Below are 17,164 nucleotides of genomic sequence, written 5' to 3' on the forward strand. Positions count from 1 at the left end.
AGATGCATTTAAAAATTTCATTTTCCGGAATAGGACTGTTTAATAGTGAATTAAGTTCGTTATTCTCATCTATAATAATTTCTTCACCAGCGTCAGGATCTGACGAATTAAAATTTATGAAAATTCAAAAAGTATATCAAGAATATTATTCCTTTTTTTTCTTTATACGAGTTCAATATCTTCCAAAATTCTTTAAAATTACTATTTTTTTATACTTTTTTCTCATGGCTTTTTTATTCTTATTAATAGAAATGTGCATTTGCCTCTTATATTCACGTTCCGTATTCTTCATCTCCTCTCTTTTAAACATGTTTTATTATACCCCCGCTTTGAAAAAAAGGGGGTATACTGTTTTACCTCTGTCTGTCCTTCCGTCAGTCCGTCAGTCCATCAGTCCATCAGTCCATCAGTCTGTCAGTCCGTCAGTCTGTCAGTCATATCCCGTGAATATTTTTCGTCACATTTCTCTCAGGAACTACATTACCAGGATTTCTGAAATTTGGTTTCAGGCTTTATATAAGTCAGCTATACCGTGTGATGCGTTTTCAGATTTATCACTCGACAACTTCCTGTTTACCGAACATTTACATATCTTTACACTATTAACATTATCCACTTGCGACGGGGGTATCATCAGTGAGCAGTAGCTCACAGTTTCACTTGTTGTATTTATATCTTCTTTTTGATATTCGAAAGCACCGCCTTTTTTCCCAAAATATTTGGTCAAACCAATGTTTTAATATCTTTTTTTCGACATTTCTTTTCATGTCGTTTATAAGTGAAAGATACAAACACCTTTTCGGCTGAATCCAGCTTTAAACCATTTACAGATTCAAATATTTTATTATATTTTCTTGAGCCAGTATACTGGTATTCAACATAGTTAAATCATTATTTGATTGATCGATTTTATTTCTATCGATATTTCTCAAAAAGTCGGCTTCTTTTTCACAAAACCATTTTTTGAAGCCTTTTCTTTCATGACATGCCAAATCGTTTATTAAAATGTCATCGCATTCGACGATGCAATCAATCGAGTTGAAGACTAGCTTACAGTTCAAAGGCGAATGCTGGTGGACGTTACGTCCCTGAGGGTATCACCAGCCCAGTAGTCAGCACTTCGGTGTTGACACGAATATCAGTTGTTGTGGTTAATTTTTATAAATTTCATGTTAACAAAACGTTTACTTTTTCGAAAAACAGGCATAGATTAGCTTAGCCGTATTTGGCATTTTTTTGGAATTTTGGATCCTCAATGCTTTTCAATTTTATACTTGTTTGGCTTTTATAACTATTTTTATATGATCGTCACTGATGAGTCTATGAAGACGAAACGCGCGACTGGCGTACTAAATTATAATCCTGGTGCCTTTGATTATTATTTCAAAAAATAAAATAAAACTGTCATAACTCATATTTCCAATCCAACCTATGTAATTGATACCCGCCCTTGCATATCCCCTAAAAGAAAAACATCTATGAAAATAATTCTATATTCATATAAAAATCGTACTTTGTCTGTAAAAAAGAATTAAAAAAAAATATCATTATAATAAAAAGCATTATGAAAAAACGGCAATGATGTTCATAAGGGTTATTTGCAGTAACCTTTCATGTCTTAACAAAAGAAAACATATGCTGATACATATGTTTGTATAGTGAATGCATTAATCTCATTGTATCACTGTCGTAGGAAACTTGCATGATTTATATTTATATTTTCAGACACAAAATTTGATTATGTTGATAGTAGATTACCAGTTTATATAGCTGTTGGGTGTGTCGTACCTGTAGCATTAGCTATAACAATTATTTGTGTCATTTTTTTTTTTTATTTCAAATGGAAGAAATCAAGCGGCAATCAAATCAAAGGCTGTGACAATGATGTAATAAAAACATAAAATATGAAGAAGAAAAAAACAGATATAAAAAATAAGTGATTATTATTAGACAATGTTTTATTATATTACATATCTATACGTAGTGAATATCTAATTTGATGCCAATATAAGGGTATAGGACGATACAATTTAGATACTTGGTGATAGTACTGGTATTTGAATGGAACATAAGAATACATGTGTTATAGGTGTCGTTTTATAGTGTCAAGCTTCATATAACCCAAGTCTGTGAAAGTTTTTTTGTAATTAATAACAACCCTCATTTATCTTTTGACTATGTTGCGCTTACATTCAATACGAATATGTTTTATATCGCTTTTGTTTTCTTTTTTATAATCAGTGTTACTCAATGTTACTGTAAATTATAATTTATACCAGTATCGTAAAGTGCTTTATTTATTGTTCCTATTCAAAAATTATGTATGTGACTTTTGATATATCACTAGTTATGATTAAAAGAGGAAAATATAGTTCACATGATCAATAGTAAAACACTTCCACATGTCTGTGATAATTGTAAGAATATTTTAAAAGATTAAGCCCATGTTGTTTTATCGTGTCCTTTGTATGATGATTTTAGAAAAAAAATATTTGATGAAGCAACACATTTTAATAGTGATTTTATGTCTTTCGATGATAAACAGAAATTAGTGTTTTTATTGATTCGTAGCTGTGCCAAAGCCTGTAATCTTATTTTAAATAGACGTAGAAATGTTTTAGACTATAAATAATGTTAATGTCAATATGTTTTATAATAGATGCATTCTTTATATGATTTTTAATGTTATAGTCTCTTGTAATTCTGTACAGAATGGCTCTCTTTTTATATTTATAAATTTTCACATTTAATGTAATGTTGTATTATATATTAGTTCAGACTTGGGGTAATTGTAATTGTAATCGTTAATCAGCTGTAATTGATTACAATTTTCCAAGTAATCATTGTAATCATTAATCAGCCAAAAATCTGATTACATGTAATTTAATTTAATCAATTACTTTTCAAAATGCTCTGTAATCCTGATTACTTTATGATTACATTCTGATTACAATGAAAAAATCTTGAACTATGTTTATGGTCAATAAATGAACCTTTTTGATCTTCTTATAGAATGAATATTCAACAAGTTGAGATAGTTTGGTTTACTTTTTTTTTCAAATAAAGCATGTTTATAATTGATTTGTATACTTCAGTAAAAAATAAACTGTAACAGTATTTAAAAGTCATCATTATCCTAAGAAGAGACATGTGATACAATTTTATGTCTCTAGTAAAATATACTGTACATATATTCACAATTTAAAGATGTACATATATATTTGGTTAAAAACTATTATATTAAGTAATATTATACTTTTTTTTAACCCTTAATTATAATCTTTTGTTAATATTGTGATTTTTGTCAACTCTGAATTGACAGGTAGGAAACCAATTAAGGTTTGTTTTTATTGCAATTTCCAATTGAGTAGCTGTAGGACAATATATAAAATAAAAGATTAATCAGACATGTGAAAATTTATCTAATTAGCACAAACTAAATTAAAAGTTGGACAAATATCTTGTTTAAAATAAGTAAATGTTAGTATGTACTTGAAAATGCATTGATTTATAGTATTGTATTTTGTTAACAATTTGTTTAAACAATTCTATTAAAATTTTACATAGTTTTTATCTGGTAACTTCATCCATATTTTAACTTTCATAAACTGCACCTTGAAATACGTATAAAGTCTGGACGAGGTCAGAAGACAAACAGCAATTAAACTCTTTATAAAGCAAGATTCAATTGAGGTCAAAATAATTCAGAGATCAATGATGATAAAGTGTAATGGGTGACACAATGCTCATGTATGTATGTAGTGAACTTTTGTGGTTTATTAAATAGATGAAGTTTGAGGTTGTCATTTTATAATATACAAAACTAAATCCTTTTGAAAAAGTGCTATAGTTAAATTAAATGTTGAATCATTCATATCATTCAAAATGTTTTTTTTATTTATTCATTGTAATCAGATGTAATCATGAGAACTTTGCCAATGTAATCATTAATTTAATCAGACACTTTCAGAAATGATGTAATCGTTAATTTAATTTAATCGTACAAACGACAAATTAATTGTAATGTAATCAATTACATTGAAAGTAATCGGACCCATGTCTGTATATTATTGAGAGATGAGACTTAAATAAAATATTAAATTGAATTGAATTGTCTAAAATGTGTTTTGTTATATTTTTTCGAATTTTGTCGTGTTTCTCATGCGAGTTCAAATACGGGGATAAATCTCATTCGCTGGGTCACATTCGGGGAAAATTGGGACAGTAGTCACGACGATTGGAACGTATTTGTCGTTATCTATGAAACAGATATTTCACAACGGTCAACCAATTTGTTATGGCGTCCGTAAAATTTTCCAATGGAAGACTTCTATTTCACCTAATTCAACTCTTGGAACTCTCCGTTTAGTATTTTCCTTGTGAGCATTCATCGTATTCGGATACAGAAACGTAGCTAGTTATAGTAACTTCCAGTACTTCATTTAGACAATACCGACCATATACAATTCAATAAGGAATGTAACAAATCACCAATATACAACTGTTTAAGTCAATACCATGGAGAAAAAACGTCTGTTTTTTTTTCTAAATCGTATGCAACACGCATTCTTTATAAAACTTCGTCTTTTTAAACACCAGTATGCAATAAACATTATTAAATTATATATTGAGGGAAAATACAATTTTAAGTGTAAAGTATATGCTGTGTTTTCTTTGGCCAGAATAAAGGCAACAGTAGTATACCGCTGTTCGAATATTCTCGCGACTAGTTTATTACAGTAAAAATACTGAATAACCCACTCGAAATAGAACTCGTTTGTGTCCTTGATACTGATAAACATACAAGAGTCGCTCTATTTAATGGATTATATATTTGTGAAAGTATGGAGTATCTTCAAGTACTGATCGGATAGACATAGACATCATAGCAACTGAAATGAGCTCCGATTTATGGCATGCAGTCATGCATTTCATTTTGCGATTAAATGTTTAAAGTCAAACAACAAAAATACTGAGCTCAATTCGAAATAACAAGTCCTTTATAAAATGGCAAAATCTAAAGCTGAAACACATCAAACGATTTGAAAAAAATGTTTTTTCCTAATTTGGAACAGTCATTTCATTATATAGAAAATGGTTGTTTTATCCTGTTTTAATAGCTAAGCAAAGCCTCTCACTTTCATGACAATTGCATAGAACTCTATTATATTGACAACAATGTGTAAGCAAAACAAGCAGACATAATAGATAAACAAGTCACAAATAGGGGCACACCCTCAAAATTGTAATTATATAATCTTAATCACTTTAAAACAAAGAACTATTTCAACAAAGAAAAACAATTTGGCATATAAGTATACTTGACAACAAAATGATTTTCATTTACCTGTTTATGATATGACGTTTTTTTTTCAAAGTTGACGTTTTTCTGAAATTGTTTAAAGCGTTTCACAGTGGTATAATACTTTTACTTTAATTATCCATCCCTTAATTCTATTAACTTTGTATTTACATTGCATTATAGATCAAGTTTATTCGTTCAGTGTATGTTCATTTGTGGTACTACGTTTTTAGATTTAGTTAATCCATTCCAATTGACATGTTATAGTGTATCTCTCTATGTTGTGATGTTACACTATTGTTTCAGATAAGGGAGAAGGTTTGGTAACCTATTGTTAACTGTTATTTTGAAAATATATGTGACGTTAACTGTTATTGACTGATTATCAGTTATCTGTTTTCTAAAATTTGACACTGTTGTTAACTGAAATTATGCAAAGATGACCCCTGCTAACTTTGTTTTTTTATTTCTAAATTCAAAGGTTTTTGTTTTCTCATTAAAAGATAATTTAATTTTACTGTTATCTGTTATGAGCTAAATCAAAAATTATTAACCTGTTAATGGGTCCCCTCTTGTCACTCTTTAGAGATAAGAAAATACTCATATGATTTGCTGAATTAAGATCCTTTTGCATGACCATCAATAAACAATGTGAAACATCTAAATTAATACTTAGATAAAAAAATTATACAGTTTGCTTGTCAATGGACAAAATTCCATCAGAAAGAAAATGCAGCAGGTTTTAATCACTAAACGTCACCGTATTACCTTCAATAATGACCAGAAAAATCAAAAAGTAAAAGGTTTTTCATAAATATGGAGAGCATAAATATGGAATAAAGGACATTTTCTTTTAATTTGATAACGGCAAACTATCAGGTGAGCCTGAACAATTTATAGATGAGTTTATATATAAAAAAAGCTAGTGTAAACTAATCATACTGAATAATTGTTTCTCTGACAAATATGTACGATACTGTAGATACTTTTCATTTTATTCAACCAAATGAATCACAGCCTTATTTCTGCGCGTGAGAATTATTATTGTTGCTTTATCTATTTTAAAGAGAGTGGGAAGCTTGGAATAGTCTTGAAATTCTAAGATCGTTGATAAAAAAATAATTATTGCAGATGATCAAGAATGATTGTATTACTACAGATGATAATTTTACCTTGCAAAAAGAGGGGAAAGGCGGTTCCAGTAAGCTATAAAACGTGTACCTTAAAAGAAATGTATCTATTTCTATTAAGCATAATTGCTGAACCTTTAAGACTTTTGTCAGCATAATTGCTGAACCTTTAAGACTTTTGTCAAACATAATTGATGAACCTTTAAGACTTTTGTCAACATAAAATTATTGTCTGATCTATTGTCAGAGGGAAGGTTTCGAAAGTTCAATAAAACACTAAAATATTTTTTTCATGTTTCATGGAAGGGCAGACTAGAACTATTCAGAGAATGAAGACTAGATAACCTAGATAACATACACAAACGTAATTTTTTAAGTTATGTTTTTTAAAATCTGTTGTGAATTTTTTTTTGATAAAGAGTTAAGGGTGAGTTAGTAAACAAACGTCCTACTTTCCTTTTTTCATATATATGTAGGAATCTAAAGTGCGATGGTGCTCTAAAGTGCGATGGTCTACGCTTAAGTACGATGGTGTATAACCCTAAAGTGCGAGGGTTGATTGTTTGCTTAAATTTATACGATTTTATATTACATCAAAGTACAATGCACTAATAGGGTAAGGTTCAAGGGATTTAAACGTTTAAGAACATGGATTTTTAAAAATAGTCTTTTTGCAAAAGTTAGTATGCTAAGGTATAACATATGTGATACATGTAGGCTTTATAATATACTGGACTGTAGAATTACGTGATTGTTTATACATGTATAAGACCAACCACGTAATAATTGCTAAAAAAGATAATTTGGGCTGTGACAAAATACTGTATTTAATTCCTGTATAATACATTTTAACAATTCAGGCGTGTTTAGAAATATTTGAATAATTAGCGTAGCTTGCCGTTCACTCAATTCAGCAATATTCTAAACGCCCCCTCCCCATCCCCCACTTTTCACTTTTTACAGTCGGCATTTTAAATTACAAATACAGAACTAATGTCGGAAAAAGTAATATGTATGTGTACAAGCTTTAATCTAAATGCCGAGAAAAATGCAATATTCGCCAAGCTTTCTCCAGCATCTTCGTAACGAGTACAAATACATGTAATATTTTCTTACAATGTGCAAAGTATGTTTTAGTCGACAATTTATTAAATACGCTTCATTTTCAATAAAATCGACAATATTTAAACGGGGACCTTAAAATAAACTGCAACGTTAACCAGGTGCTCCGCAGAGATCGAACCCTGAACAGTTGGGGCAAGTATGGACAAAACATTCAAGCTTGATACAGCTCTGAATTTGGATTGTGATAAATTTTTGACATTATATGGGTTTCTTACACAAAACAAATGTCAAGATCTTACAAATCAATTAAAGAGTTCTTCTTAAAACTTTTCAAAAATTTGAAATTTGAGAAATTTGAAAAAAAAACATTGAACACTACTACCACCCCCCTTTTTCAAATTGTCCATAACCTGACATTTCTTTATACATAATTAACAAGTAGTATAAGGGAGGAAACTCTGAACATTACCAACATTGTGTGTTAAATGTTTATGAATTACCTCCCTTACACTGCTTTTAAATTGTCTTAATTGTCCATTGACCAGAAAAACCTAGTTTTCCCCCTTTTTTGCCCCTAATTTCAAAATATTTTGAGCCATACCCCCCAAAGTCCATATTAACTATCCCTACATGGTATGGAAACTCGTGGTATAATTTCAGAGAGATTCCTACACTTAAACACAAGTTATTGTTTGAAAACTACAAAAATGCTTATTTTGGACCCCCCTTTTTGGCCCCTTATTCCAAAACTATTCGGTCCATAACCCTACAAAATCAATTCTAAACATCCTTTAGTGGTATTGAACCTTCTGGTAAACATTTGTAAAGATCCATTCACTAAAACTAAAGTTATTGTCCGGAAACTAAATCTGTCTTCGACGACAACATGAAAGCATTATACGACGCAAACAAAAATTTTGCGGTCGTATAAAAATGATATAGTTGGATACGTTTGCTTCTAACAGAAACAGGACACAGGAAACCTATGCGTATACTATTCTGCTCTATTCTGTATCTATATAATAAAATGCCAGGTCGGCTGCAGGACACAGGTCCTTCTTTCAGCACTAAAAGAAAGAAACACTTTTGCCTCAGCCGACAAGGCACAGTTATATACATTTGAAATAATGTCATAGATATTTCATTTATAAAACATTTTGATCAAATATTCCCAAATTATCTCACGGCATGTACATTTTGGTTTAAACGACTTCTAACGTCATAATCAAACTGCGTTTCTTACGTCTATTCTTCCGCGGACCATCGCACTTTAGCGTATACCATCGCACTTTAGCGTGACCTGTCGCCATCACACTTTAGCGTCCCCATCGCACTACACATAAATATGCCTTGCATATCATGTACTGTAGTACGACGCTAGATTAAAACGGACGTGGAAAGGTAAAACCCGGCCACCGGAAGCTTTATTTTTATGAAGCCCATGTGGTCCTGAGGTCTAGCGCGCCGGTTACAGTTCAGGCGGAGAATAAAAAAATTGCGAAAGCTTTACAGATCTAACATTGTTGGGTTGATTTTTAGACGAGTTGTATATATATATATATATATATAAAATGACTGAATATATATATTGAATAAAAACAGATAAAGAGATAAGATGTCGTATAAGATTTATTCATTTATCTCAACATGTATTCGATAGTATTCCATAACAAATATTAGGAACCACTCCTAACAACAAGAAAAGGCGGCATTTTTTTTATGCATATTTTTTTTTTTGGGGGGGGGAGGGGGAATCAGTTATATTGTAAGTTATAGAGTTGTGTGTATTCTAATGGAAAGTATGAGTGCTACAGCACCAACAAAACTGATTGTAATATAGTTCTTAAAATGTACATTAAAACAATTTGAATTATACTAATATTTGTACGATAATTAAAACATAGACAAAAAGAATAAGAAAGGCCTTGAAAATAAAACACAAATCAACAATCAACAATACATTACAGAATATCTTTTCAAGTGAACTTTTTTTTCATAAATATCTATTTCAGTATTTACTTTTATTCATTTTTTTTGTCAATTTAGGTGCCAAAATAGTGCAATAATAACTATGTAAGGTGCAAAACTGACCATTTGGTCCAAGGACACAGTTATCGTCCATAGTCCCTAGTGTAAACTGGGTATAACTTGCATGTTTGATTTGATACACTTTCCCAATTTATTTCTTCATATTAAATGCATGAAATATAAAGAAGGGTGAAGAGGGATGAAATTATATGTCAAAAAAATTTTGGTGCTGAATCTTAATGTTAAGAAGTGAGTTGGTTCAGTTCTAAAAGGTCAAATTTTATCACGTCTAAAGCAGTCAAACTGAATTTTACACCCCCTTAACACAGAATTGTCAATATTTTGAGTTAGAGCTGGTAAAAGTTTCTATAATTTTGATATTATTTGTCTCACTGGTAGTACACCACACTGTAAAAATCTTTTTGAGAAAGAGCAGGTGCGATTTTTTTAATTTGAATTTATTGTCTATAAGAAATGCACTATGAAATGACTGTGTTCTCGGGCCATTTGAATTTAAGAGCTTTGAGGCGACAAAGTTATCTCGACCCAATGATTTTTTTTTCTAAAGTCGTTCACGCCTAGATTCATTTACCTTTTTTTATGCGCAGGACTTTTTACCTTTGATCTGAGACTAGATAAATTTCAAAAATATTCACTGCCCCTCCAATCTCAACAAAAAAGGACACTAAGTCAGTAAGTGCACATCAGAGATAACTCGTATTCAATATAATAAAATGTCCACAACTCAAAATGGTTTAAAAGGACCATTCACGCATATCTTAATGAAAGGAAGTGCACATCCGATAGTCCGAAATCAATGAATAAATAAGTGCTCCCTCTTTTCTCGATATACGACAAGTTACGTTAAGTTAATTCGATTTTTGTCCGTTCGTAAGATGTTGAGAAGCCTCTAGTAGGTGAATAAGGACACTTGTAAAGTTTTTTACTCATTGATTAAATGAAATACATTCACATTATAGTACATAGTGGACATTATTTGGTGCATTGTGTAATTAAGAATGAGTAGAAACCTTTTGCAGTACGCTTTGCGGTATCAAACATTATGATGATTCGTTTCGTTTAGTATCATAATGCAATTTATTTGAAATGCCTGCCCATTTATCAATATATCAAACTGAGAAAGTTATCAATGTATCCATTTAATCCCCAATTATGCACGTGGATAAAGTAATATCATGGTCATCCATAAACTATAATTATGCTGTAAAAACCTAGCCATAGACACTTATTGGTTGTGCGGGATATACAAATATGAAGCCACGTGCAGTTGAAATGCGAACGTTTAATACAATATTTCGTGAAGGTTAAGTGCATTGTTTCTGCATATTTTTGGCATCTCTTTAAGATTGTGTAGATAGACCATTTACAGTCAAACTGTTTCCACCTATCCTTCATATCCTAATTTTCAATTACTAATCTCAGTTGGTCCACCCTTCATCTATATCTTATCTGAGCTAGGAACAGATAGTACCAGTTGTTTTGTAAATATACCAAAAATATCGAGAAAATTCACAATAATACTCAACTCCGAAGAAAATTCGAAAGGGAATGTCTCTAATCAAGAGGTAAAATCAAAAATTCAAACACATGAAAAATCGGATAACAATTGTCATATTCCTGACTTGCCAATTGTACAAACTTATTCATTTGTGAGGCCCCTCATGGGGGGTCCTAGTAATCACATAATCACCAGTTTTTTGCCAATATAATCACAAAATCATTAAATATTTGCTTATCTTTAGTAATCAAATAATCATAAACTAAAAATACAGTCCTAGGTAATCAAATAATCATGAAATATTTGGCTTAATAATCAAATAATCATTAAAAAAACGGCCAAGTAATCACATAATCAAAAACCCCATGAGGGCCCTCATTTGTAGACAATGGTTGATTAAACCTGGTTTTGTAGCTAGCTAAACCTCTAACTCTAACTCTAATGAAAGTTGCATTAAATTCCATAATATTAACAACGATTTCCCAACAAAACAAGCAGACATAATATGTACATTGTAAAAATGACAAAAATAGGAGTACAGCAGTCACCATTATGTTTTGATCATTGTTGAAGGCCGTACGGTGACCTAAAGTTGTTGATGTCTGTGTCATTTTGGTCTCTTGTGGACAGTTGTCTCATTGGCAATCATACCACATCTTTTTTTTTATATATTAATCACTACAAAAACAAACAAATATGTAACAAAGAAGTACAAAAATGCATATAGAAAAAGCACATTAGCAAAAATGAAAAACAAGAACACAAAAAAATGTAACATAGAACATAAACAAAGTTACATCTATAATACTAAAATAACGAGGTCCAATTTGTCAGCCGTCATCACGTAAAAACGATGAATCAAAGAATTCAACTTTATGTATGACTAATATAGTACAATGCTGTTGATTAAAAATTACACCACTCCAGACCCTTTTCAGGGGCGGATCCAGGATTTCAGATTAGGGGGGGCGCAATTATTATTTTCGCCGAGCGGAGCGAGGCGAAAAATTTTTTGAGGTTATTTTTTTGGGAATATTCTTCTAAAGGGGTGCAATGTAGGTATTTTGAACTATTGTGAGATACAGTCAGCAAGAAATTAAAGTTTCAAGTAGAAACCACCTAAATCTAACCTGACAACAATCTACAATCATTAGTATCATGGACAGACAGATGTAAAACAATATGTTCCTGTTCCGCGAAAAACCTGTCAGTTATGATGGCAAGGTCTGCTACAAACTTGAAAAATCTTCAACAATCTTACGCACTACTTATAAGAGATTCGTTCTGCATATCTATAATAGAGTTTATAAAGCTGCAGCCCAACACAGAAGCTGAAGATCGTGCGAGCATTTTCTTTTGATTCTGTGTTCCTATGCCAACTTATCTACACTCAAGACACCAGAACTTCTAAAATAATCTATATCTCAAAATCAGGTCATAAATATCAGTCAACCAATCCTTGAAAGACATTGGTGCTGGTATTTGTGATAAACAAAAAAACAGAAACATCACAAAAATAAGAAGCCCTTGTTTGCAGATCGTCAATGTGTCTTAGCCATTCAACATGGTTTCAATTATGTGAAATGAAACCGGTTCACGTAAGAATTACTTTATCACGGAAGCAAAGCGAGACAAGACAGACCACATCAGCTCAAATGACCAATACTAGATACTAGAATTAGATTTTGCAAACGAAAATTTCTACTTTTCGCCGTGATTTTCAATTGCCCTTTCATAATATGTTTATACTTTTTGGATTTTCGGAGGTCGTGCCAGACTTTATATAAACTGTTTGCCACAAACCACTAAAATCAGAATGAGATGCATTTACGAAGTTATTTTTATTTTGTGGGGATACCGGCCATGCATGTAATACGGTATACATAATTCGGCACTTCGATTATCAAAGAAATTAATTATAAAAACGGCAAATACAATGTAACAATTTTTGTACTTTAACTGCTTAAACATTTTTTTGATTTTTCAGTCAGACACCTTCCTTTGAAGTATATAATATTTATAGAACTTGAATAAATAGTAGGTCAGTTGATAAGTAAACGCGTTGATTCTGTTACTAAGTTACTTAGTATAGCATGTATAGAGAGTACCTGGTTAAACTGACTGTTTTATACATTGAATGTTAAGAAGGAATGGTCTCTTCTGATACTGAAACAAGTTGAAGACAACCCATACTTTGCAAATTTTAGGGGGGGGGCGCACGCCCGCCACGCCCCCGCCTAAATCCGCCCCTGCTTTTGTTTTCCACATAATTAATAATGCCAATAATTGAGAAGTTCCGGGTCGAATCCGATACCGATACCAATAGTATATTCACCTGTTACCTATTACCTTATCTGTACGTTCCGCATCTGACAGGCGCACCACCAAACGCTGTATTTAGGATTTTGCTAAATACACGGGTCGTAATCACAGACACAGGGTTGACACTACTAAATTCAATCATTGTCACATTGTTCCCGATTGTAGTATTTTAATCAGTATGACTTTCTAAGATGACAATATGAATAATAAAAATCTGGACTTAAAATAATGCGTATAGGTACAGCATGAACAGTTTTCAATTTGTTAGCCGGAATGACGTAAACCAGCGAATCAAAGAATTCAACTCATAAAGGACAATGCTGTTGATTAAAAAATACTCCTTTCCATGCCCTTTTGTTTTCCAGATAAAATTAATAATACCAATAATTGATAAGTTCCAGGTCGACGGGTTAAAACAGAAATATGTTGAAAGTAGAGAAAACTGTGCATCTTATAATCGACATGACTTTATCAGATGACAATACCAATACTAAAATAAGACTTATACATAGTTATATTCTTTAATTCAGTCACAGGGTGTTCTAGTAATGTATATGTTCCGGTCCATATGAGTATTTGGACCATACGCGTATGGTCATGACTATATGGGTATATACTCATATGGTCGGGGTACTTAACACTCTGTTACAGTTTACTTTTAATACATTTATTATTCTTCATATGGTATGACATTTCATTAAAAAGACGCTATCATATAGGTAATTTTATTATTACATTATAATAAAAGATTAGCTAAATAGAAATAAGAAGTTTCACAAAGTTAATTTTACTTACTTGTCAAAACTATGATATACACATTTTATACCGATGGTCATTACCGATCGGATTTGCTATTACGACTAAATGGCAATATGAAGACTTAAAAAAATAAATTCCAACAATTTCTAAATGAACTGTTACACATAAGAAGTCACTGAAAAGTGACATACTTTTTTTAAGTTGTCTTGTGAATATGGTGTACTGCAGTCATGTTACGATATTTGAGATCTAGCGCTTCTTAAAATACCGTAGACATATCGGAATTAGCCCAATACCTCGGTATCACTGTACGGAGCTGCAAAAAGGATAGATTTTCACTCGAAAAATGATCGTGCACAACCAAGACTGGCAAATGCAAAAAAAAGCTATGATACCGTGTGGAAGAATATGTCACCCAAGCCTACATGCAAGAATGTTATTAGCTATGAAAACTAATTATGGCATTTATATTTAATTTTTACGCAGTATTTGAATTATAAAAATAATGCATTGTCAGTTAACCATCATTGTTTTTTTAGACAAAGTTTTTGTATTATTGAAACTTTTTATAATGTCATGACCATACGCGTATGGTCCAAATACTCATATGGTCCGGAATTTATACATACAGAGCCACATCATATGTAACAAATAAACACAAAAAGGCATATAGACAAAGCACAAAGCGAAAATGAAAGAAAAGAATACAAAAGATGTCTAATTTTTTCCATAAATTTTCTAACCTAGTTTAGTTTCAATATTCCCTATTTATGTTAGCACATGAATTGCGAATTTGCTTCTAAGTATAAGTACAATTATCATATTAGTCAGGGCAATTTCCGTGTTCACTCGTTTCACCCACACATCTTAAACATAGGTCAATATAAGATATATAAAATAAATGTGCAATTGAAGTATTATAAATAACTTCACATAATTTAATTAAAATAATTCTGTTATTTGAAATACTAAACACGTGTGATATATAGATCGTACATTTCAATATTTGAAACGTAAACAGTCATGACTTTTATGGCTAGTGTTTAATTTTTAATTTCCATGTTGGATTGTATGGGGGGAAAAAGAACTGCATAACCGAGGTAATACGTTTCTGCTTCCCTAACGGCTCTTTTCTGACGAAAACTGTAGTAATTATCATGTAGCAAACATTTTCTGTTATTGAAAAAGAGGTGGACGATACCTATAGAACAAGAAATAGCAAAACACGATTTCTCACAAAATTTGATATTTGAATATTGAAAAGTATGTCTATAGACCAAACAAACATACACCAATAATCGTCTGGAGCTCTGTTTCGCTTTTCACCCGTGTAATGATTGATACAAAGTTCACACTCCCGCTTAGGACTTCACGATAAACTAGCCCAATTTCGTGGAATTTTTAAGTCAAATTAAGTCAGTATTAGACATTTACCTGACTTGAAATATTGCCTATATAGGTAGAACGTTTTTGAATTCCTCCAAAAAAGCAATGATAATCGTAGTCTTTATGATGTTTAATTCAATATTGAAATACTACTGTCAGTCTGTGGTCTCCATTATCTTCCTACATAGAAATAGTTTTAACCGATCGCTCTGTGTTAGTTTTGTCAAGCAAAAATTATCATTCAATTTTGTACGTTTGTGAACGAATATTTCCTTATTGTAAACCAAACATGTTAACTAGACACAGCAGACGTACCGTACGGAAAAATCGTTACAAATTGAATTTTGTTCGAGTTGCGTTTTCAACAATATGATTTAAAATTGTCTGATGCTCACGAAGGTTAATAAAAGCCTTCTCCTTCTCATCCATCTTCACGTTATTGCCTCCGAACTTAGATCGTATACAGCGAGCTGTATTTATTTAACGGATCAGTTCAATACTAATATATTCTCATAAAAGTTATATTCCATTGTTTAAATATTGCAAATCAAGAAGCAATTATTTATGTTATCTGATGTACAGTAGTTGTCGTTTGTTTATGTATTTTATACGTGTTTCTCGGTTTTATTAGACCGTTGGTTTTCCCGTTTGAATGGTTTTGCACTAGTTATTTTTGGGCCCTTTATATATTGTTGCTCGGTGTGAGCCAAAGATCCGTGTTGAAGGCCGTACATTGACCTATAATGGTTTACTTTTATAAACTGTTATTTGGATGGAGAGTTGTCTCATTGGCACTCACACCACATCTTCCTATATCTATATAAGCCTTATATAATAAGAGTTTACAGGACACCTCGTTGATGAACGCCTTGGTGTATATCATTAGACAAAGCTAATACTAACTTCTCCTTTCCATGCTACTTATGAAGTACCATTTTTTATAGGTTCTAAATAATGTTGCACAAATTCCAGATAAATTCTTATTTTATCCGTGATGGTATAGCCTGTCCATTAATATTCCGAAGACTTACGTCAAATGACTTCTGACTGTTAAAATTGTTTTAAAAAAAAAGACAAGTCAATGACAGCGACAAAGATGGATAAAACCCCTGAAAAAAAAACATACAGACCAGAGGATAACACCATACAACAAAATAACGACTCAAAATTCAGCGGGATGTTCGATACCTGTTAAATGTCAAAAGTGACTGGGTAAGCTCTGAGAGATGTTTTTATCTTCACGAGATTGGGCATTGGATAAGACAACAGTAAATCAAAAGAAAAAGATTAGTATGAATAATGTGTACACTTTTAGCTACCAAGAATCGAGCGCACCTCTGTTGTGTAAACAAATATCAGACGATTTGTAATGCAAAATACACACACTTATATGTTTCAAGGTAACGGTACATGTGTAGTCATTTTAGGTTCATGTGGACCCTTGGGCTAAAATGGCTTAATTGTCATCTCAAAATTTTACTCTGAGTACAGAAACACCTGTGCATCTGTAAAAGTTTTGCATAGCATTTCCTAAATTCAAATATGTTTTATGATTTAAAAAAATAAAAAATAAACCGGATTTTGCTGTGTACTTTTTTTCATTCCTCCAGAAAGTGCCAAAATAAACAAAGATTGGAAAGAGGTTTGAGAACT

At 31.6% G+C, this 17,164-nt stretch overlaps 1 protein-coding gene across 1 annotated transcript in view; it reads left to right on the forward strand.

The window, feature by feature from the left end:
• Nucleotides 1–17,164, forward strand: part of LOC134697296 (tumor suppressor candidate 3-like) — a 182,328-nt gene that overhangs the window by 78,100 nt on the left and 87,064 nt on the right. The gene's annotated exons all lie outside the window — the stretch shown is intronic.

Source organism: Mytilus trossulus, chromosome 14 (genome assembly GCF_036588685.1).
Source record: "Mytilus trossulus isolate FHL-02 chromosome 14, PNRI_Mtr1.1.1.hap1, whole genome shotgun sequence".
In the NCBI taxonomy this organism is placed as follows: domain Eukaryota; kingdom Metazoa; phylum Mollusca; class Bivalvia; order Mytilida; family Mytilidae; genus Mytilus; species Mytilus trossulus.